This window comes from Oncorhynchus tshawytscha, linkage group LG04, assembly GCF_018296145.1.
Source record: "Oncorhynchus tshawytscha isolate Ot180627B linkage group LG04, Otsh_v2.0, whole genome shotgun sequence".
Classification (NCBI taxonomy): Eukaryota; Metazoa; Chordata; class Actinopteri; order Salmoniformes; family Salmonidae; genus Oncorhynchus; species Oncorhynchus tshawytscha.
The window spans coordinates 40,745,830-40,770,484 of NC_056432.1; the positions used below are offsets into that span (position 1 = coordinate 40,745,830).

Below are 24,655 nucleotides of genomic sequence, written 5' to 3' on the forward strand. Positions count from 1 at the left end.
AACACAATCCCCACATTGACTGGTCTGCTGGTGCCGTCGTGGGCTGGAGACTGTTCTGCCACGCCCATTAACTGAAGTCAGCGCATCCTGTCCCCGGACGTCTTCCTGGGGCCTCGGGAAGTTGCCTCGGACCTCGCTGTTATTCCCTCGGTGTACCATGACTTCCGGGAGGTGCTCAGTAAGGCCCAGGCCACTTCGCTACCGCCACACTGACCATATGACTGCGGGATTGATCTTCTCCCAGGCATCACTCCACCCCGGGGACGACTGTACTCTCTGTCTGGTCCGGAGACCAAGGCTATGGAAACCTACATTGAGGACTCCCGATCTGCTTGGTTCATCCGTCCTTCTATCTCCCCCGCCGGCGCAGGGTTCTACTTTGTGGAAAAGAAGGACAAAACCCTGCACCCATGCATCGACTACCGAGGTCTCAACGACATCATGGGGAAGAACCGCTACCTCTCATCTCCTCAGCCTTCGAGCCGCTCCAGGAGGCCATTTGTTCTCCAAGCTAGACCTACGGAACGCCTACCACCTGGTAGTACAGGAAAAGGAGGACCGAGCATACCCCCATTCTCATCGACGGGGCTGTAGTGGGGCAGGTTAGGAGCTTTAAGTTCCTTAACATCCACATCACTAGTCCAAGCACACCAAGACAGTCGTAAAGAGGGCACAACAAAACCTATTCCACACCAGGACACTGAAAAGATTTGGCATGTGTCCTCAGATCCTCAAAATGTTCTACAGCTGCAACATCGAGAGCATCCTGACGGGTCGCATCACTGCCTGGTATGGCAACTGATTGGCCTCCGACCGCAAGGAACTACAGAGGGTAGTGCGTACGGCCCAGTACATCGCTGGGGACAAGCTTCCTGCCATCCAGGACCTCTATATCAGGTGGTGTCAGAGGAAGGCCCTAAAAATTGTCAAAAACTTCTGCCACGCTAGTCATAGACTGTTCTCTCTGCTAACACATGGCAAGCGGTACCAGAGCACCAAGTCTAGGTCCAAGAGGCTTCTACCCCCAAACCATAAGACTGAACATCTAATCAAATGGCTACCCAGACTATTTGCACTGCCCTCCCCCCTCCTTTATGCTGCTACTCCCTGTTATTATCTATGTATATCACATATCACGTCACTTTAATAACTCTACCTACATGTGCATATCACCTCAATTACCTCGGCTAACCTGTGCCCCATGCACATTGACTCTGTACCTGTATATAGCCTCGCTATTGTTATTTTACTGCAGGTCTTTAATTATTTGTTACTTTTATCTCGTTTTTTGAATTTTTCTTAAAAATGCATTGTTGGTTAAGTATGTAAGTAAGCATTTCACTGTAAGATCTGTTGTATTCGGCGCATGTGATCAAAATAATTTGATTTGATTTGATTCAGCGGGTGTTGAGCGTTCGTAAATTCATTCTGCGCTCAGTCAGACGAGAGTGCTCTGAAATCGGAGTAGATAGCCAGGGAGAATTTCCGAATGCACCCATCATACAACATATTAACTATAAACATGTTACATAGACATCATGTTACACAGTAACCATAGACATCATGTTGCATAGTAACCATAGACATCATGTTGCATAGTAACCATAGACATCATGTTGCATAGTAACCATAGACATCATGTTTCATAGTAACCATAGACATCATGTTACATAGTAAACATAGACATCATGTTACATAGTAAACATAGACATCATGTTACATAGTAAACATAGACATCATGTTACATAGTAAACATAGACATCATGTCATATTGTAACCATAGACATCATGTCATATTGTAACCATAGACATCATGTCATATTGTAACCATAGACTTCATGTTACATAGTAACCATAGGCTTCATGTTATATAGTAACCATAGACATCATGTTATATGGTAACCATAAACATCATGCTACATAGTTACCATAAACATCATGTTGCATAGTAACCATAGACATCATGTTGCATAGTAACCATAGACACCATATTGCATAGTAACCATAGACATCACGCTACATAATTAGTAATTATGTAATTCTATGGTGAGGTATAGAGTTTAAAATCTAATCAGGGAATATATTAAAATGTTCCTCTAAAAAGGAGAAAAAAGGAGCATAATTTAGATAAAATGATATACTGATATGCTTTAATGTTTTGTGCATCAGCTTTTAATATTATTTGTTTATTTTAGTTTTTTTACATTCTGCAACTGGTGTAAAGTGTCCTTAAGTCTGGTCCACCAGCTGGATCTCTCACTGTCTACCATGTAGTAGCAGTATGTCTGGCCCTGGGATAGTGACCTTGGGTTTCAGATAAAAACCTTGACAAAAATCTTTTATCATTACAACATTGGTGTAGATATATAATATTGATATAACTTGGTCAGAATCATAGAAATATAATTAATAGACCTATAGAACTAAATTCAGAATGTATGTCTTCTGTCTACTCATATGTCTTAATGCCAATTATACCATGCATTAGTCAAGTCTCTGAATAACCTCCACAAGGTTCAACCATGTCCATTCCGCTTTGTGTATTTCTATGTTAAACCGGTCTTTAACATAGAGAGGAAGAGACCATGTTCTCAGGACTACAGGAGCTCTTATTGGTTCAGTCTCAGCACACAGATCAAGATGAGATAGATCAGAGAACACATAGAGACATCTACTGATTGCACCATATTTCAAAGATAGTATATGACGCACACACTGACATACAAACAGATATAAGTAAGGACAGTACAAATGGTGCACACTGTAAAAAAGCCAACTTAACCAATTGCTTAATCAGCATTGTTCTGTGAGTTGGGTGGACTTCAGAAGGACGAGACATTGAGCTAATGGGTGAAAGTTTGTTCACTCAACAAACTTTGCTCACAGTGGGCTGAATGTATAAAAACTTGTTGAGTTGAATTACAATTTAATGTTTGTCTTTGGAAGGCAACACTGTATGTTGGTTCAGCTATATTTCCAAATGTGAAACAAACTCACCATCCTATAGCAGCTGGTTGCCTTACAATTGGACATTGGTTCAACTTTTTTACAGTGCAGGGAGTCAAATAAACATCTCAACTCAATCAACTCAAAGTGCAGGTGTAGCCTAGTTCAACTTCAACACAGGTGGTTAGGGAGATAAAGTCAAGTTGAATTTGAAATGTGTTGATTGATCCATACACTTGAATTACAATGATGAGCCTGCTTATCATTTTTCTAAGGAGTCGAGGAGGCCTTGTTTATCAAAACAGATCAACAATCACTCACACCGCCAAAGTAGAAGAAGAGAGGATGAGGAGGGGAGTACAATAAAGTTGACCATTGCGATGTAGATTAGTTGGCCTTGACTGATATGAGGGGGAGGGGTACTCAATTGTAGACACCTTTAGTTAGTTAATGATTGCAGGGGTGCATAGATGAGGGTATAAAGACAAGCAGGGAGCTGTGGTTGTCTCTACCTTATAGTCACCATGTCTTTCTCAGGGAAATACCAGCTGGAGACACATGACAACTTTGAGCCTTTCATGAAGGCTATTGGTAAGTCTTGCTGTTGTTTGTACATGTGTGACGTGATTAGACTTGGGGTGTTAATTTCAGATGTTGTAGTCCTTTCAGTAATGATGTTCAATGGTGATTGCTGATACAGCGGTTAATCGAGTAGCAAACAAAGCTAGCACATTAGGTTCCTTGGACACTGAGCAGAAGTGATAATTAAGACTTACCATGTGTTCCTTGGAAGTTTTATTATCCTTCTGAGAACAAATTCTAGGTCATTTTGAGGTTTCTGAGAAACTGTCTGAAATTCATGAAGAATGTAATTGCATTGCTCTCTTAGTTTGGGTTAACTAACTTCAAGCACAGATGGGACCCATGGATATTCATCTATTGTGGCATGGTGTCAGTGACTCAAACCTTTGTTCTTGTCCTTTTATCCATGGAATTACTCCACTCTGCCACCAGGATGGATTTGACATGCCATGTTTTTTTTTTTTTTGTAACTCATGCAAAGTGGTTCAATTTAGTCTATTCAAAGGGAACAAGCACTCATTAGAATCAGGTGTGGCCAATTATAGGGCAAGGTCCACACACTTAACAAGAGGATGGAGTTTTGTTGACGGCTGAGATCCGCATGTTTTTTCTTAGAACGTTACTCATTTTAATGTTTTGAGAACATGACTTCAAATAGAAATGAGAATCTACAGAACATCATGCTGGACTACTGTTATTCCCACAGGTGAATGTTCAGGTTTGCTGAACAACTTGAGAACATTTCCTATGTCAAATGAGTTGAACATTGCCTTAAATTAAAGGTTTGAACTTTCAGGACATGTTCTGATAAAGTAAGGAAATGTTCCTTAAATGTGCTGACTGTTCCTAAGCAGTTCTGCACATTACCAGAACGTTCTATGCAAAATGGCTCTGACAAACCTATGCTTCTCAGAACGTTAAGCGCTAGCTGATGCATTTAATTTTTCTGTATTTTTAAATGAGTTTTACTTCAGTAGTAATTCAGTGTTCATGTCTGATTTCACTAACTTTTTGGTGTATATAAAACACAATTCATGACTCTCACACTCATGCATGTAGGTCTCCCCGATGAGCTTATCCAGGAGGGCAAAGACATCAAGAGCATCTCTGAGATTGAGGAGACTGGAGACCACTTCAAGGTGACTGTCACCACGGGGACAAAGATCCTCACCAACTCCTTCACCATTGGCCAGGAGACGGAGCTCGAGACGCTGACCGGGAGAAGGTCAATGTAGGTGGCATGTCACAACCCAACCATGAGTTTCATACATGTAGCCTGGGTTTATCCATCTCCCTACATATACAGCCAGTATCTAACTAAACTAAGTTCAGCTGATGTGGGGACACTATGGTTAGTTCATGTCCCAGCTTTGTTGGGTTAGTAGTTACATTATATCCAAATACTACAGCACACATGTGGGCTGACTGACGTTCTTTGGCAGAGACTCTGCTCTCCACAATAACTGGGTTCAGGTTTAACTTTATAGCAGTTTACATGTCATAATCAACTCACACCTGTTGCACAGTCAAATGTTTTCTCCATATATGGCCATCTGTATTAGGCCTGATAAATTGGCGCTAGTTGACTAACACGCCTATCAGATCTAACATTAAACCGTGCTCTCCTGTTTTCCAGTCTGTGGTGATGAGGGAAGGTAACAAGCTGAAGGTCTCCCTGAAGGGGATCGATTCTGTCACAGAACTGGCAGATGCAAACGTCAACGTGAGTCCGGGGCATATGGATTGGGGGGGGTCACTAAATGACACTGTTTTAGGGTCAATTTATACGGTTAAAAAAAGGATTGTCTTTGCTGCCCCCATGTTCTAATTACAGCTGAAGCCTGCTCTACTGGGGTAGAATTACTGAGTAATGATTAAATGGATCTAGTACATGCTCTTTCTCTTTTCAGACCATGACTGTAGCGGGCATTGCTTACAAGAGGATCAGCAAACGAATATGATCATCTACTGCACTGTTTGGATTAATAAAATGTGAAAGCAATGTTCTGTTCTCAAAATATTATTTACGTGGGTAGAACTTCAGGGAAATGTAGGTTCTGCAATGAACTTTCCATATGAGTTGGAAGAATGGGACTTAACTCAGTGGGATTCAATACAATAGCAAAGTTAATTTAAACAGTATATGCTGCCCAACATATTTCTAAACAATTAATGTGACTACTTAATTTATATACTGCTGGGCTAAAATTAAATTTTAAGGCTTTGCTTTCACTAGTTTCTCACCAGTGTAACTGACAAGGGGCTGAAGGTGAGGGTGACTGATTTCCCAGGTATGGTGGGTGAGTAGTGACTATGGGTTGATTCCTCTGACAATATCTGTGACCTCATCTCCAGGTATATACTGTTAGGTCAGTACTTCTGCTGGTGGTTTGTTTCTTGACGCCTGCTTCATTTGGTTTGTTCCTGCTCATTTGCTAGTTCTTCAGGGACTCCTGCATGTGTATTCTCAACTCATCTCGGTCTGCAAAGCATGGCGGGATCATGTCAGAGGCATTTCAGTCTTGCAGGTCGTCCCGTGTGTTTCATGTCTTACCTCCAGATCTTTGCTGGGATGTGTGGGTTCTCTGCAGGTTGACATGCCAGTATGTCAACCCCCCCCCCTCTCTAGTTGCCATCCCAAGGGCAGACTTGTTCAGATGGTTTAGTTTACTAACAAAGTAATAGTGATACCTTTCGTACTGTGCAAAAATAGAAATGCAACAAAGTGTTAGTCCCATGTTTCACATACTGATAATTCCTGAAGTTGTCCTTAAGCACAAATTGCATTTAATGGTTTACATCCCTGTTAGTGAGCATTAATCCTTTAGCCAAGATAATCCAGCCATCTGTTTTGGTATAGCAAGATACTGATTTAAAGGCATGATCATTACACAGTTTCACCTTGCGCTGGGGAGAAAAGCCACTCAAGTGCTCTTTCTTTTTGGTCACAGCGCCAAGGATGTCAAGTTCAGGGAGCGTGCAATTTGCATGCTTACTGCAGGAATGGCCACCAGTGGTTGACAGGATTGAATGTTAATTTCTACTATTTTAAAGAACTCTACATGTCGAACCGGTCTCCCCACCGCAGACCGTGTACCCAGGCCTCCACATCCGGCTTTACCTACGGGATCATCTGAGAACTGCCACCCGGGCAGCTGATGGAACTGGGTTTGCAGAACTGATGCATTTCTGGTCAAATCGTCTTGCGGAAGGTCATCTGCATGGTCGTGACCAGGGTCTTGACCGAACTGCAGTTCGATGTCATCGCAGACTTCATTAGCCAAATGCTCAATTTCACTGGCATCCTGGAGAAGTGTCCTCTTCACGGGTTTATCAGCGGTTTGCTGACGTGAACAGAGTGCCCCATGTTGGCGGTGGGTTTAGGGTATGGGTGTGCAAAAGCTACGGACAAACACAATTGCATTTAATCTATGGCAGTTTGAATGTGCAGAAATACCATGACCTGGAGGATGTGGTGTTCAATTTGCCATCACCTCATGTTTCTGCAAGAACGCAAGCCCCCATGTTCCTGGAAGCTGAAAATGTTCCATGTCCTGCATACTCACCTGACATGTCACCCATTGAGCATGTTTGGGTAGACAACATTCCACAGGCACTGATGAACAGCATGATCAACTCTATGCGAAAGTTATTTTGCGCTGCTTGACTTAAATAGTGGTCACACACGATTCTGACTGGTTTTCTGATCCACGCCCCTATAGATGTGTACACACAGAAATTGTTGCATTTTATTTATTTTTGTTCTAAGATTTTACTGAGTTACAGTGCATTCGGGAAGTATTCAGACGGACCCCTTGACTTTTTTACCATTTTGTTACAGCCTCATTCTGAAATTGATTACATTTTTTTCCCCCTCAACAATCTACACACTGCCCCATAATGATAAAGCAAAAACAGGTTTTTAGAGATGTTTGCACATCCTTATTTACGTAAGTATTTAGAACTTTTGCTATAAGACTCAAAATTGAGCTTAGGTGCATCCTGTTTCCGTTGCTTATCCTTGATGTTTTTACAACTTGATTGGAGTCCACCAACGGTAACTTAAATTGATTGGACATGATTTGGAAAGGCGCACACCTATATCAGGTCGAAGGAATGTCTGTAAAGCTCCGAGACTGGATTGTGTCAAGGCACAAATCTGGGGGCAATGTATAGAGATCCCTGATGAGAACCTGTTCCAGAGCGCTCAGGACCTCAGACTCAGGCGACGGTTCACTTTCCAACTAGGAAACAGCCCTAAACACAACCAAGACAATGCGGGAGTGGCTTTGGGACTCAATGGCCTTGAGTGGCCCAGCCAGAGCCCGGACTTGAACCCGATCTAACTTCTCTGGAGATAACTGAAAATAGCTGTGCAACGACGCTCCCCATCCAGCCTGACAGATCTTGAGAGGATCTGCAGAGAATAATAGGAGAAACTCTCCAAATACAGGTGTGCTAAGCTTGTAGCGCCATACCCAAGAACTCTTCCTCACTTCACATTGGCCTGCTGTCAGAACTCTTCCTCACATGCTTGTTTGGTGTCAATTCCACTTAACGTGCTGTTATGCGGTTTGTTGCTAACCTTACTTTGCTACCTGCCAACTTGAAGGTTTTTACTTTTTAAATGGTTCTTAACTTTTTATATTTACATTTTTTTTTCCCTAAACTTTTTTCATTCAACCTTTTCAAACCGGACGCTTTATCTGGACGTGGTTCGTCAGGACCTCCACCAGCCTAAGCTTAGTAGTAAACATTATGCCTTCTAATTGCAGTTGCTGTACTCATAAAATACAGGAGAACAATCGTCTTACGGCGGGGATAGCTGTGCTGCAACCCAAGCTTCAGACGCAATCATTAGGCATAGGTAAATTTAAATGTCTGAAAGGATGAAACGGCATCAGTGCCACCAGTAAGTACCTGTAGTATAAATCCCCTCGCACAGTCCCTGCAGCCGGACAACTTTCAAGTGGCTTCTGGAAGGAAATGCTGTAGGAAAGCTCAACCGGTGTCGCTTATTAAACAAACTTTCAACCGGTTCTCCCCATTAAGCAACGGGTCAGAGGCCAAGCTCTGACAAATTGAAAACCCTAGTCATTGGCAACTCCATTACCCGCAGTATTAGACTTAAAACGAATCAACCTGCGATCATACTGTTTACCAGGGGGCAGGGCTACCGACGTTAAGGCTAATCTGAAGATGGTGCTGGCTGAGGCTAAAACTGGCGAGTGTATAGAGATTGTTATCCACGTTGGCACCAACGATATTAGGATGAAACGGTCAGAAGTCACCAAGCGCAACAGCTTCAGCGTGTAAATCAGCTAGAAAGATGTCGGCATCGAGTAATTGTCTCTGGCGGCCTCCCAGTTAGGGGGAGTGATGAGCTCTACAGCAGAGTCTCACAACTCAATCGCTGGTAAACTGTTTTATGCCCCTCACAAAATAATTTGGATTATTGGCTCTCTTTCTGGGACTCACCCACAAACAGCACCAATCCTGGCCTGCTGAGGAGTGACTGACTCCATCCTAGCTGGAGGGGTGCTCTCATCTTATCTACGGTCATTGACATGGCTCTAACTCCCCTAGTTCCACAATGAGAGAGGGTGCAGGCCGACCAGGCAGCTTAGTGGAGTTTGCCATTAGCACTGTCAGTGTTGTCAGCTCAGCTATCCCCATTGAGATTGTGTCTGTGCCTCGATCTAGGTTGGGCAAAACTAAACATGGCAGTGTTTGCCTTAGCAATCTCACTTGAATAAAGACCTCCATTATTGAAAGAGATTGTGGTATCTTACATCGCAAAATAGGGCTACTTATTGTCAGATCCCTCATTTGCAAGGCAGTCATAGTCATTGAACTAAACACTGATCATAATCTTGATGTTATTGGCCTGACTAAAACATTGCTGAAGCCTGATGAATTTACCATGATAAATGAGGCCTCTCCTCCTGGTTACACTAGTGACCATATCCCTGCGCCTCCCGCAAAAGTGACGGTGTTTCAAACATTTCAATAAAACATTTTTATTTATTTTTTTAAACGTCTGCGTTCTTGTCTTTTGAGCTTCTAGTCATGAAATCTATGCAGCCTACTCAATCACTTTTTATAGGTACTGTTTACAGGCCTCCTGGGTTATATACAGCATTCCTCACTAAGTTCCCTGAATTCCTATCGGACTTTGTAGTCATGGCAGATAATATTCAAATTTTTGTGACTTTAATATTCACCCACTCCAAAAGGCTTTCGGGTTTTATCCAACAAATCTCCGGACCTACTCACTGCCACAGTCATAGTCTGGACCTAGTTTTGTCCCGTGGAATACATTTTGTGGATCTAAATGTTGTTCCTCATAATCCTGGAATATCGGACCACTGTTTTATTACGTTTGCAATTGCAACAAATAATCTGCTCAGACCCCAACCAAAGATCATCAAAAGCCGTGCAATAAATTCTCGGACAACCCAAAGATTCCTAGATGCCCTTCCAGACTTTCTCCACCTACCAAGGATGCCAGAGTACAAAAATCAGTTAAATTGAGTTCCTCAGGTGGTTAACTTTGTGTAATACACTAGATGCAGTTGCACCCCTAAACAAAAAAACCTTTGTCATAAGAAAATATCTCCCTGGTATACCTGAGCTCTGAAGCAAGCTTCCAGAAAACTGGAACGAAAATGGCCACACAAACCGGAATCTTCCAGCTAGCGTGGAACGACGGTACCGTGCATTATCGAAGAGCCCTCACTCTTAATTGAGGAAAATAAGAACGATCCAAAATGTATTTTTGATATTGTCGCAAAGCTAACTAAAAAGCAGCATTCCCCAAGAGAGGATGGCTTTCACTTCAGCAGTGATAAATTCCTGAACGTCTTTGACGAAAAGATCATGATCATTAGAAAGCGAAATTACGGACTCCTCTTTAAATCTGCGTATTCCTCCAGAGCTCAGTTGTCCTGAGTTGTGCACAACATTGCCAGGACCTAGGATCAAGGCAGACACAAGATTCAAGGCAGACCCAAGTTTTCTAATACTATACTAATCTCTTGACACATTGATGACAATAATCACGGCCTCCAAATCCTCAAGCTCTATACTGGACTTTATTCCAATTAACTACTGAAAAAGCTGCTTTCTGTGCTTGGCCCTCCTATGTTGAACATAATAAACAGCTCTCTATCCACTGGATGTGTACCAAACTCATTAAAAGTGGCAGTAATAAAGCCTCTCTTGAAAAAGTCCAACCTTGACCCAGAAAATATAAAATACTCTCAGCCTATATTGAATCTCCCATTCCTCTCAAAAAAAATGAAAAAGCTGTTGCACAGCAACACACTGCCTTCCTGAAGACAATGTATAGAAAACGCTTCAGTCTGGTTTTAGACCCCATCATAGCACTGAGACTGCACGTGTGAAGGTGGTAAACGACCTTTTAATGGCGTCAGGCTGAGGCTCTGCGTCTGTCCTCGTGCTCCAAGGCCTTAGTGCTGCTTTTGATAGCATAGATCACCACATTCCTTTGGAGAGATTGGAAACCCAAATTGGTCTACACTGACAAATTCTGGCCTGGTTTAGATCTTATCTGACGTAAAGATATCAGTTTGTCTCTGTAGATGGTTTGTCCTCTGACAAATCAACTGTAAATTTCGATGTTCCTCAAGGCTCTGTTTTAGGACCACTATTGTTTTCACTATATATTCTATCTCTTTCACTGCTATGCGGACGACACACAGCTGTACATTTCGATGAAACATGGTGAAGCCCCAAAATGTCCTACCCTGGAAGCCTGTGTTTCAGACATAAGGAAGTGGATGGCGGCAAATGTTTTACTTTTGAACTCGGACAAAACAGAGATGCTAGTTCTAGGTCGCAAGAAGCAAAGAGATCTTCTGTTGGATCTGACAATTCATCTTGATGGTTGTACAGTCGTCTCAAATTAAACTGTGAAGGACCTCTGCTTTTCTCTGGACCCTAATCTCTCCTTTTACGAACATATCAAGACTGTTTCAAGGACAGCTTTTCTCCATCTACGTAACATTGCAGAAATCAGAAACTTTCTGTCCAAAAATTCTGTAAAAAAATGAATCCATGCTTTTTTCACTTCTAGGTTAGACTACTGCAATGCTCTACTTTCTGGCTACCCGGAGAAAGCACTAAAGAATCTTCAGGTAGTGCTAAACACGGCTGCTAGATTCTTGACTAAAACCAAAAAATGTGATCATATTACTCCAGTGCTAGACTCTGTACACTGGCTTCCTGTTAAGGCTAGGGCTGATATCAAGGTTTTACTGCTAACCTACAAAGCAATACATGGGCTTGCTCCTACCTATCTCTCCGATTTGGTCCTGCCGTATGTACCTACACGTACGCTACGGTCACCAGATGCAGGCCTCCTTACTGTCCCTAGAATTTCTAAGCAAACAGCTGGAGGCATGGCTTTCTCCTACAGAGCTCCATTTTTATGAAATGGTCTGCCTATCCATATGAGAGACACAGACTCGCTCTCACCCTTTAAGTCTATTGAAGACTAATCTCTTCAGTAGGTCCTATGATTGAGCATAGTCTGGCCCAGGAGTGTGAAGGTGAGTTGAAAGGCACTGGAGGAACTAACCGCCCTTGCTGTCTCTGCCTGGCCATTCCCCTCTCTCCGCTGGGACTCTCTGCCTCTGACCCTATTATGGGGGCTGAGTCACTGGCTTAGTAATGCTATTCATGCCGTCCATAGGAGGGGTGCGTCACTTGAGTGGGTTGAGTCACTTCCTGTCAGGGTTGGCGCCCCCTCCTTGGGTTCGTGCCGTGGGGGAGATCTTTGTGGGTTATACTCGGCCTTGTCTTAAGACAGTACATTGGTTGTTGAAGATATCCCTCTGGTGTGGGGGCTGTGCTTTGGCAACGTTGGTGGGGTTATATCCTGCCTGTTTGGCCCTGTCCTGGGGTATCGTCGGACGGGGCCACATTGTCTCCCAAACCCTCCTGTCTCAGCCTCCAGCATTTATGCAGCAGTATTTTGTGTCGGGGTGTAACGGCTGTCGTCGGTGGAAGAAGGTGAGGACCAAGGTGCAGCGTGGTAAGTGTTCATGGTTTTTAATAATACTCAAAACTGAACACTGAATAACAAAAACACAAAGAAACAACCGAAACAGTTATGTCTGGTGCAAACACACAAAGACTGAAAACAACCACCCACAAAACACAAAGGAAAACAGGCTACCTAAATATGGTTCTCAATCAGGGACAACGATAGACAGCTGCCTCTGATTGAGAACCATATCAGGCCAAACACAGAAATAGAAAATATAGAAAAACTAACAGACTGCCCACCCTAACTCACACCCTGACCATACTAAATAAGGACAAAACAAAGGAATAAAGGTCAGAATGTGACACGGGGGCTAGGGTCAGTCTGTTATATCTGGAGTATATCTCCTGTCTTATCTGGGGTCCTGTGTGAATTTAAGTATGCTCTCTTTCTAATTCTCTCTCTCTCTTTCACTCAGAGTACCTAATCCCTAGGACCATGCCTCAGGATTACCTGGCCTGATGACTCCTTGCTGTCCCCAGTCCATCCGGTCCTGCTGCTGCTCCAGTTTCAACTGTTCTGCCTACAGCTATGGAACATTGACCTGTTTCCAGACGTGCTACTTTGTCCCAGACCTGCTGTTTTCAACTCTCTAGAGACAGCGGGAGCGGTGGAGATACTCTGAATGATAGGCAATGAAAAGCCAACTGACATTTACTCCTGAGGTGCTGACCGGTTGCACATTAGACAACCACTGTGATTATTATTATTTGACCCTGCTGGTCAACTAGGAACATTTGAACATCTTGGCCATGTTCTGTTATCTCCACCCGGCACAGCCAGAAGAGGACTGGCCACCACTCATAGGCTGGTTCTTCTCTAGGTTTCTTTCTAGGTTCCGGCCTTTCTTGGGAGTTTTTCCTGACCACCGTGCTTCTACACCTGCATTGCTTGCTGTTTGCGGTTTTAGGCTGGGTTTCTGTACAGCATTTTGTGCCATCAGCTGATGTAAGAAGGGCTTTATAAATATATGTGATTGATTGATTGACTCAGGGCTGTAATTGCTGCCAAAGGTGATTCAACAAAGAACTGAGTAAAGGGTCTGAATACTTATGTACATGTGATATTTCAGTTTTCTAAATGTGTTTTCCCTTTGTCATTATGGGGTATTGTGTGTAGATTGATGGAAAAAGTCAAGGGGTCTGAATACTTTCCGAATGCAATGTATATTTTGCAGTAAATACAACCATGGTACAGTAGTAGCAGATACTGTAACTAATAAATCAATACGGTGATCAAACAATTTGTATTATTACAGTATAATTACAATAGTTTGTCTTTACTTTAACCCATTACCCACTATCTCCTTTCTTCCACCATGTTCTGGCAGTTTCTTCTCACTCTCTCTCTTTTATTTATTTATATATATATGGGGTGTCAAGTAGGATAGCATAAGGCCAGGTCAGCAGCTGTCCCTGTGCATTCATGAAGGTCCAGGACAGATGCACATCCCATGAGCCCCGCCATGCCTCCGCCTGCATATACATGTCCAGAGGACCTGTGGGAACACACAGTAGCAGAGGGATTTGGGTAGGGCCAAATGGAATCAGATGATATCTGAGGAATCATTCATTAGAATTGCAGCCAATTCTGACAGATTATTATTAACACCCTACATTTGTTGCCAGTCATTGCTTTGTAATGTCTATTGCTTTGTAATATCTATTCCACTAACTTTTAATTCTATAGTTGTGTCCCTGTGATATCACCTGGAGCATAATTGAGCACCCTGAGACCTCGTTCCTCCTCAGCCAAGTCTCTGAACATCATCTCTCAGGCAGCCTTCCCTGTACAGTACAGCACCAGTGGAGGCAGGCCTGCACGGAGAACAGAGATGAGTTACCCCAATATCCATGCAAATCTCCTGTGCAAGATTTGTGTGATAGTTCAAGTTGCATGTGCATTTTCTGTAGTTTGTGTTCAACACTAATTGATTATAACCACTCTCTCACCAGCAATCAGCAGCAGAGAGTAGAAACAGGAAGAGAGCAAGAAGGAATCTCACCGGTGTTGTTGATGAGCGGCACATGATCGATATCGAGAGTGACCTCTTCCCCGACAACCCAATCTCCTCCACCCCCTCTCTCCTGCTCAGGTCTGCAGGAACACAGCGGACCACCAGCCCCCCCTGAACCACCACAGAATCCTCCAGATCCTCCCTCAGCATTCTTAGCTTGTCCCCAGACCGAGCCAGCAGGAGAAAGACCGGGTCAGGCTGGAGCCTCGCACACCACCTGGTAGATCAAATACATTGGGGAGTATTTATAGTTACTGTACTTTTCTGACAGTGGTCTGGTTTCTCCACAGACGGATTGACGGACAGACAGAAACAAAGAAAGAACTCACCTGCATTGCCATTATGCGGCCTAAGCCGCGCTGTTGGAGTCAGAAAAGAGGAAGCTGGACATGGACATCAGATCAGCCTGCATCCTCGGACTAGAAAGGAACAAGGAGAAAGAGAGATTAGCGCTGATGAGTGGAGGAGAGGAGAATATGCAACGAGAGGGATTTTGTGGGTTTTGCCGATGAGAGATGAGTGTCTTTTATGATGGAATGAGCATTGCACTCATGCAGAACGAACACTATCTCGTGTGGATGCTATATTTTGCATGACTAAATGTCTTAAGATACATCCTGAGATATCGATTAGATGTTGTTAGTTGGCCAGTTAATATTGTGTCAGAATGTTACGTGTCATGGAATGGGAAAACATTATGATTCTTTTCATCCATGACAAACAAATATTTTTCATTTTGTGAATAGTGTGTTAAAGGGACTCAGATTTGAAGGAAATTGACAGGATATGACATATTTAAAGGTATCATTAACATACTGTATGACCTATATGAGATATGGGCAATTCCACAGTAACAGGGGGATGCTGAGACTCAGTTTTTTAACTTTCACGTGCCAATCCCCCACACTTTCCTCTTGTCCCATAACCCTTGCTTCATGTACACGAACAACAGAGCTGCCAGCTATAGAGGACACTGACACGACCAGTGCAAACCATGGGGCACATCAACTTCAAACTTAAAAAAATAATAAACTATGTAGCTAGACTGTAACACGCTAGTAAACAAATGAAGTTAATTATGGGATTTCACTTTTTCACTTAACAGCCTGTGTTTACTGTAGGCTACGTATATAACAATGTTGACCTCACAATATATTTTTTTATAGCCAAGTCAATGTTCTGCTATCTCCTTTCTATGTTCGTATCCATAACCACATCCTAGGATGCATCTCCAATCTGCCTTAGTCACCATGCAGATTGCAGCCTCCACACATGGTGCGGTCAGACAATGCATTATTTCCAGGTTTCAGGTTATCACTGATCTCTCTGTTTCCTGTCAACTTATGGCACCTGTTATGTCACATTTCAGTGCCACCTTCATTTCTATTACATAAAGGATATCCAGTTCTTTTGGGATCGAGATAAAACTGGGCAATACGTTCTTCTTCTTCTTCACATACACTCTCTTCCCTCTCCTCTTCCTTGCTGCATTGCAACCCCTTCCCCATCTGCTTGACATGATCACAGAGCAGATGAAGCATGTTTCCATGGCAACTCCAACGTGTTGGTATCACTTGAGAGAGAGAGATTGTCATGTTTGGGGCTCCATTCATCTCTGTTACCCTGAAGTACAATTCTCCAGAAAGTTTGTCACAGCCTGTGTTACACAGAATCTGTTTAAGAGCAATTAGGGCTCCATAGAGTTATCAGAATGTTCTGCTACATTAGGCTACATCCACAAGGTTTCCAGCATGCTTCTAATTAGCATGATGTCCTTTAATAACTAAATTTGCCCTTGCACTCCTAAACAACGCAATTTTTAGAGAATTTGGCAAAGGTTAAAGTCTACAAAACTTAGTCCACTCTGTAACATATTCTAGTTAGGGAATTTTTTATTTTGTATTTAACCTTTAACTAGGCAAGTCAGTTAGGAACAAATTATTATTTAAAATGACGGCCTGGAAACAGAAAACTGTATTGAAAAACTGTATTCACTGATGAGAAAATTTGCAGAATGTCGGCCAAAATCCATCTCACTCCATCTACCACTTCCAGCCACTGGACTTCCTCTCACCACCATATTTGGTAGTGAGTGGAAACGCCAACCGAATGCTTCACATTTATACATCCAGTGACATATCTGTCTCATTGTTCTATCTGTGGCAAAACTGTCCCTCACGCTCTGAGGTTCTGGTTATCCATCCATATGCTGCGTTCATGAGTTGGAAACTCCGAAAATAGTACTGGAAACTGGAAACGTGTAACGAGTTGTGTGCGTTCATGTGCTTTGAACCTGTTGAGAATGGCTTTTGGCTAATGGCAATAGCTATCATGCTCGCAAACAAATTATAGTGTTCAAAATACATATTAATTGATTGTTTTTTTATAAATAATATTTTGTTGTTGCATATAACTGCCAAAAATGATGAGTTCAGCATGAGAGAGTCGAAGCCATAGAGATATATAGAGGACTCTTTATTTTTTAATTAAAAAAAATATTTCAACTTTATTTAACCAGGTAAGCCAGTTGAGAACAAGTTCTCATTTGCAACTGTGATCTGGCCAAGATAAAGCAAAGCAGTTCGACACAAACAACAACACAGAGTTACACATGGAATAAACAAACATACAGTCAATAACACAATAGAAAAGTATATATACAGTGTGTGCAAATGAGGTAAGATTAGGGAGGTAAGGCAATAAATAGGCCGTAGTGGCGAAGTAATTACAATTTAGCAATTAAACACTGGAGTGACAGATGTGCAGAAGATGAATGTGCAAGTAAAGATACTGGGGTGCAAAGGAGCAAAAAATATAACAATATGTGGATGAGGTAGTTGGATGGGCTATTTACAGGTGGGCTATGTACAGGTGCAATGATCTGTAAGCTGCTCAAAAAGCTGATGCTTAAAGTTAGTGAGGGAGATATGAGTCTCCAGCTTCAGTGATTTTTGCAATTCGTTCCAGTCATTGGCAGCAGAGAACTGGAAGGAAAGGCGGCCAAAGGAGGAATTGGCTTTGGGGGTGACCAGTGAAATATACCTTGCTGGAGAGGGTGGTATGGGTGGGTGCTGCTATGGTGACCAATGAGCTGAGATAAGGTGGGGCATTACCTAGCAAAGAGTTATAGATGACCTGGAGCCAGTAGTGGGTTTGGTGACAAATATGAAGCGAGGGCCAGCCAACGAGAGCCAGCTAATGAGAGCATACAGGTCGTGAGTGTTGGAGGCTATTTTGTAAAGGACATTGCCGAAGTCAGTAGGATAGTCATTTTTATGAGGGTATGTTTGGCAGCATGAGTGAAGGATGCTTTGTTGCAAAATAGGAATCCGATTCTAGATTTCATTTTGGATTAGAGATGCTTAATGTGAGTCTGGAAGGAGAGTGTAAAGTCTAGCCAGACACCTAGGTATTTGTAGTTGTCCACATATTCTAAGTCCGAACCGTCCAGAGTAGTGATGCTAGACGAGCGGGCAGGTGCGGGCAGCGATCGGTTGAAGAGCATGCATTTAGTTTTACTTGTTTTTAAGAGCAGTTGAAGGCCACAGAAGGAGAGTTGTATGGAGGTTAGTTAACACAGTGTCCAAAGAAGGGACAGAAGTATACAGACTGGTTTCGTCTGAGTAGAGGTGGATCTGAGAATCACCCGCAGCAAGAGCGACATCATTGATGTATACAGAGAAAAGAGTCGGCCTGAGAATTGAACCCTGTGGCACCCCCATAGAGACTGCCAGAGGTCCGGACAACAGGCCTTCCGATTTGACACACTGAACTCTGTCTGAGAAGTAGTTAGTGAACCAGGCGAGGCAGTTATTTGAAAAACCAAGCCTGTTGAGTCTGCCGATAAGAATGTGGTGATGGACAGAGACGAAAGCCTTGGCCAGGTATCGTCTAGGACCTTGAATGTGGCTGAGGTGTACCCATGACCAGCTCGGAAACCAGATTGCATAGCGGAGAAGGTACGGTGGGATTCGAAATGGTCGGTGATCTGTTTGTTAACTTGGCTTTCGAAGATCTTAGAAAGGAAGGGTGGGATAGATATAGGTCTGTAACAGTTTGGGTCTAGAGTGTCCCCCCCTTTCCAATGGAAAGCTTCTTTAGTAATCTCAGACGATACAAAAGAGAGGTTGAACAGGCTAGTAATAAGGGTTGCAACAATTGCAGCGGATATTTTAGAAACAGAAGGTCCAGATTGTCTAGCCCAGTTGATTTGTAGGGGTCCAGATTTTACAGCTCTTTCAGAACATCAACTATCTGGATTTGGGTGAAGGAGAAATGGGGGAGGCTTAGGCAAGTTGTGTGCATTATATCATCTGTGACTGCATGGGCAGCGCGTGGAGGCTATAACTCATAGGAATCCCTCCCCAGTTCACTACTTTGACTAATTAAAATGTCGGAAGCATGGTGGAAGCCCTCAAAGGCCCTGCCCATGCTAAAATTGCATTTTTGCCACTAGAGGCCTCTATCATTCTCTATGGGTGAGGCTCAGCGATGGCAAGAATTTCCCATTATTTTCTCATTGGAGGGGCCTTCAAGTGGATTATTCCCAGTGGTATGCTGGTATTTGCACATTTACAAGGTGTTATGAACACAGCAATAAACCTCTCAACCCTGTAGCAGTATGGACAGTCACTTAACAGCCATGACATCTTGATGAACACTGTCCATGTCTCAGTCTCTGTGTGTTGACTTGAGTTTCTCTCTTGACTTTCTATGACTTTCTCTCTTCAACATACTGTTACACCACAAATTACTTTATGCACCTAGAGTCAATAATACTGGTAGGAATATATTCCCAATTTCCTTTAATTGTGCCATCCCAGACAAATTGTATTTAAAGGACTATAGGTGGTCGAAAATATGATTACAGCTATTTCCAATACTTTTGATTGATAGATGATGACAGTAGCCTGTAGTCTTTGCTCTTGTATGGTTGAGTGGTGCAAAAAGGGGCGTTTCTGTCGTGCAGAAGAAGAGGCGTGTCTGGGTTGTTTGGTTACAGCTGATTATCGCGACATCCGCTGCCTCCATCATCAATACAACACCGACTGCGACTATTATCGGGGAAAAAAACATCCACTGACAACATTTCATAATCCTTCAGAACCGACCGGAACGGGGCCAAGGCTATTTTTAACGAACAAACGGCTGTTACGATCATCGTGTCTCGAAACCAACAGTGGTGCTGAAAACAGTGAGTAGGCTATGTTATAGACAGGGCATACGGATGTAATGGTTCGATACGGTATCCCAGGCTACATCAAAGCGGCTCAGACAATGACAAATACGTGTTATTTGACTTCAACTGTAATCATTTCAATCTAATAATAACTGTTCATGTTTCAGGAAACCCAGTCGTGCTATTCGAATCCTGATATAGTCACGTTGAGATGGAGAGAGAAGGTGGGAGGGATGAGAGATGTGGATAGAATCATGGGTGAGAGTAAAGGAGACCATATAAATAGAGAGACCGTGTGTTAGTTAGGCTGCTACTATAGCTTACCCGAGTGGAATTAAATAGTGTAGAAGGACATGGAGTGGGGGTTATAGCCTATCTGGCAGGAGCGACTCATTCTTTCTCTCTCTCTCTCTCTCTCTCTTCCTCTCTCATGTCAATGCATTGAGGGTACTGTTGAATACTGTATGCCGTCACACATTACAGTCTGTAATGTCTTGACCGCAGGGGAGAGTTTGTTAGCAATCGCTCCATCTAAATTTCATTGCAGATTGAAAGGTGCAAGAGTAGCAAGATGTAACCTGGTGTAGTTGTCAACAATTGTGTACCTACGCACACACAACCACACTTCATAACAGCACGTGCCTCTTTGCCGCGCTCTCACTCACTGCCTTGTAGGCAGGACCTAATCGCCCACTCAAACTGCACAAAGATACGCACGCACACACACACACACACACATTCACACACACACACACACATGTTGCACACATAAGTAATTTATAAGTTCAGAAACAACCTGAATAGTAACTAATAGTAACTGAATGTTTGCTATTCTGCACAGTTCATTGCTCAATCTTGGTCAGGTCCTTATTGTAAAAGATAATGTGTTCTCAATGTCTTACCTGGTGAAATAAAGGCAAAATAAATATAAATATTGGACGTTGCATACAGTGGTTGCTCCACTAAAAGATTTGCGATTATGCTGCTGTACTTAGAGGTAATTTATGGTTTAGTATGATACCCTGCGTCATCACTTCATTGTTCCAGACCAGCACAAGGGGGAGTTAGAGCACTGATTATGCTTTTGGGGCCTACTGTCTCGCTAACTGACAATGAATGGGTGACATAAACATAAATAGAAACTGATAATTGTGCACGACTTCAGTATTACTTACTTAAACTGTAGTTACACTAAGGTTTTTATTATTTTATTTTATTAGAATTATTTTGCTCTTACTGTAGTAGTGTAGCCCACTCCCGACCGGTCACGTTGTACAGCACCTGAGTGGCGCAATGGTCTAAGACGCTGCATAGCAGTGCAAGCTGGTTCAATACCTGCGCCGGCCTTGACTGGGGGACTCATGAGACGACTAGGTTTTTGGTTTCTCTCCCTCTAAAAAAAGAAATTGTCACACCCTGATCTGTTTTGCCTTTTTGGGATTGTCTCCACCCCCCTCCAGGTGTTACCCATCTTCCCCATTATCCCCTGTGTATTTATACCTGTGTTCTCTGTTTGTCTGTTGCCAGTTCGTTTTGTTTCGTCAAGCCTACCACCGTTTTCCCCTCTGTTCTTGTCTCTCGATTGTTCCTGTTTTCTAGTTTTCTGCCTGCCTAGACCCTGAGCCTGCCTGCATTCCTGTACTTTTGCCACACCTATCTGGATTACTCCGCCCCTGCCTGCCTTGACCTGTCGTTTGCCTGCCCCTGTTGGATTAATAAACTGTTGCTAATTCAACATTGTCTGCATCTGGGTCTTACCTGAAATGTGATATAAATAAAAAATTCTAAATAGCAAACTGGCTTTATTTACAAATTAGTAACAATGTCACCCGATGTTCAAGAATGGCCTTTTTCTCACTCATTTTACGTTATATGGAATAATCTCCAAAATATTGTTATTTTTTAAATAAACTATTATTATTCATTTTGAATTATATAAAAGCATTAGATATTCTCACAGATATATTATTAATCCTGTTATTAGCAGGACAATATTGGATATATTGGTCATATTGGTCATGGCTCATGAGTGGCGCACAATGGGATTGCCTTGCATTTCTCCAGCTGTATCCACTGAAAGCACGCAAGGTTCAAGGCACGAGGGCAGGGGGCATGGGAGGGGGCGCAGTGCGGCGCACAGAAGATGGACCTAGCCCATGGGAAGGAGGAGGGGGTGGAGCCACACTGGGTAGCACAGAGTAACACTGTAAGGGTCACTGTAAGGGAGCTGACGAGGGAAATGTTCCCGCTGTTCTTAGTGCCAGTCTGCACTAAGTCAAACTAAAACAATGTAACTAATAATGTCATCTTTATGCTTTCGTTAATTAAATAATGATAAAAAATACTCAGAAGCCGATGTTTATTTAGTTATGGATCCATAATGAATTACTATGGGAATAAATATCACTGAATTACAGAAATATTGGAACAAAGTTGTCTAATGCAGGTAAACAAATGGTTGATTACTAGAAAATACTTTTTCAAACTCACACGGTCACGTTGTACAGTGACATTATGGCTATTAGCAGGTAGTTGGACAATAGACTTGCCTAGAAGGAGGGTAGGGGGATAATTCTATCGTCAAATGTATTTCTTAGTTAGGTTGGCTGTATCACAACCGGCCATGATTGGTTGAAATTTCAGTTTAATCCACCAGAAAAGACTAAACAAATAATACTACAAAATGTATTATTATAATGTATCACATCCAACCGTGATTGGGAGTCCCATAGGGACTTTGCCTTTACAAATATTATTTTGGCCATTATTCAGATTACAATCGCTCACTTTTGTTTTTTTGAAAACAAAATAACCTCCAAAATATTGTTATATATTATCAAGTTGATGGCACAGTCATTTAAAAAATATATATATTTCACCCTTATTTAACCAGGTAGGCCAGTTTAACCAGGTAGGCCAGTTAAGAAGTTCTCATTTACAACTGCGACCTGGCCAAGATAAAGCAAAGCAGTGCGACACAAACAACAACACAGAGTTACACTTGGAATAAACAACGCACAGTCAATAACACAATAGGAAAAAAAATCTATATACAGTGTGTGCAAATGGCGTGAGGAGGCAATAAATAGGCCATAGTAGCGAAGTAATTACAATTTAGCAAATTAACACTGGAGTGATAGATGTGCAGATGATGATGTGCAAGTAGAAATACTTGTGTGCAAAAGAGCAAAAAAGTAAATAAACAATATGGGGATGATGTAGGTAGATTGGATGGGCTATTTACAGATAGCCTGTGCACAGCTGTAGTGATCGGTTAGCTGCTCCGATAGCTGATGTTTAAAGTTAGTGAGGGAGATATAAGTCTCCAACTTCAGCGATTTTTGCAATTCATTCCAGTCATTGGCAGCAGAGAACTGGAAGGAAAGGCGGGGATGACCAGTGAGATATACCTGCTGGAGCACATGCTACGAGTGGGTGTTGTTATCGTGACCAGTGAGCTGAGTTAAGGCAGATCTTTACCTAGCAAAGACTTATAGATGACCTGGAGCCAGTGGGTCTGGCGACGAATATGTAACGAGGGCCAGCCGACGAGAGCATACAGGTCGCAGTGGTGGGTGGTATATGGGGCTTTGGTGACGAAACAGATGGCTATGTGATAGACTGCATCCCATTTGCTGAGTAGAGTGTTGGAGGCTATTTTGTAAACAATATCGTCGAAGATCGGTAGGATAGTCAGTTTTACAAGGGTATTTTTGGCGGCATGAGTGAAGGAGGCTTTGATGTGAAATAGGAAGGAGAGTTTACTGTTTAGCCAGACACCTAGGTTTTTGTAGTTGGCCACATATTCTAAGTAAGAACCGTCCAGAGTAGTGATGCTAGTCTGGCGGGCGGGTGCGGGCAGCGATCGGTGGAAAAGCAAGCATTTAGTTTTACTAGCGTTGGAGGCCACGGAAGGAGTGTTGTATGGCATTGAAGATTGTTTGGAGGTTTATTAACAGTGTCCAAAGAAGGGCCAGATGTATACAGAATGGTGTCGTCTGCGTAGAGGTGGATCAGAGAATCACCCGCAGCAAGAGCGACATCGTTGATATATACAGAGAAAAGAGTCGGCCTGAGAATTGAACCCTGTGGTACCCCCCATAGAGACTGCCAGAGGTCCGGACAACAGGCCCTCCGATTTGACACACTGAAGTCTATCTGAGAAGTAGTTAGTGAACCAGGCGAGACAGTCATTAGAGAAACCAAGGCTGTTGAGTCTGCCGATAAGAATACAGTGATTGACAGAGTCGAAAGCCTTGGCCAGGTCGATGAAGACAGCTGCACAGTACTGTCTTTTATCGATGGCGGTTATGACCAGGGCGTGACAGAACCCCCCCCCTAAGGTGCGGACTCCCGAACGCACCTCAAAACAATAGGGAGGGTCCGGGTGGGCGTCTGTCCATGGTGGCGGCTCCGGCGCGGGACGTGGAACCCACTCAGTCAATGTCTTAGTCCCCTCTCCTCGCGTCCCTGGATAGTCCACCCTCGCCGCCGACCATGGCCTAGTAGTCCTCACCCAGAAACCCACTGGACTGAGGAGCAGATCGGGACTGAAGGACAGCTCGGGACTGAGGCAGCTCGGGACTGAGGGGATGCTCGGGAGTGAGAGAAAGCTCGGGAGTGAGAGAAAGCTCAGGAGTGAGAGAAAGCTCAGGAGTCAGAGAAAGCTCAGGAGTGAGAGAAAGCTCAGGAGTGAGAGGAAGCTCAGGAGTGAGAGGAAGCTCAGGAGTGAGAGGAAGCTCAGGAGTGAGAGGAAGCTCAGGCAGGTAGATAGATCTACCAGATCCTGGCTGGCTGGTGGTTTCAGCAGATCCTGGCTGACTGGCAGATCCTGGCTGACTGGCAGATCCTGGCTGACTGG

At 43.1% G+C, this 24,655-nt stretch overlaps 1 long non-coding RNA gene across 1 annotated transcript; it reads left to right on the forward strand.

The window, feature by feature from the left end:
- The first annotated feature begins 4,588 nt into the window (after window positions 1-4,588).
- On the forward strand, window positions 4,589-5,530 carry LOC112248806. The gene is made up of 3 exons (XR_006083312.1): window positions 4,589-4,759; window positions 5,165-5,251; window positions 5,439-5,530. It is a non-coding gene; the product is annotated as an uncharacterized LOC112248806 (long non-coding RNA).
- Window positions 5,531-24,655: the final 19,125 nt, after the last annotated feature.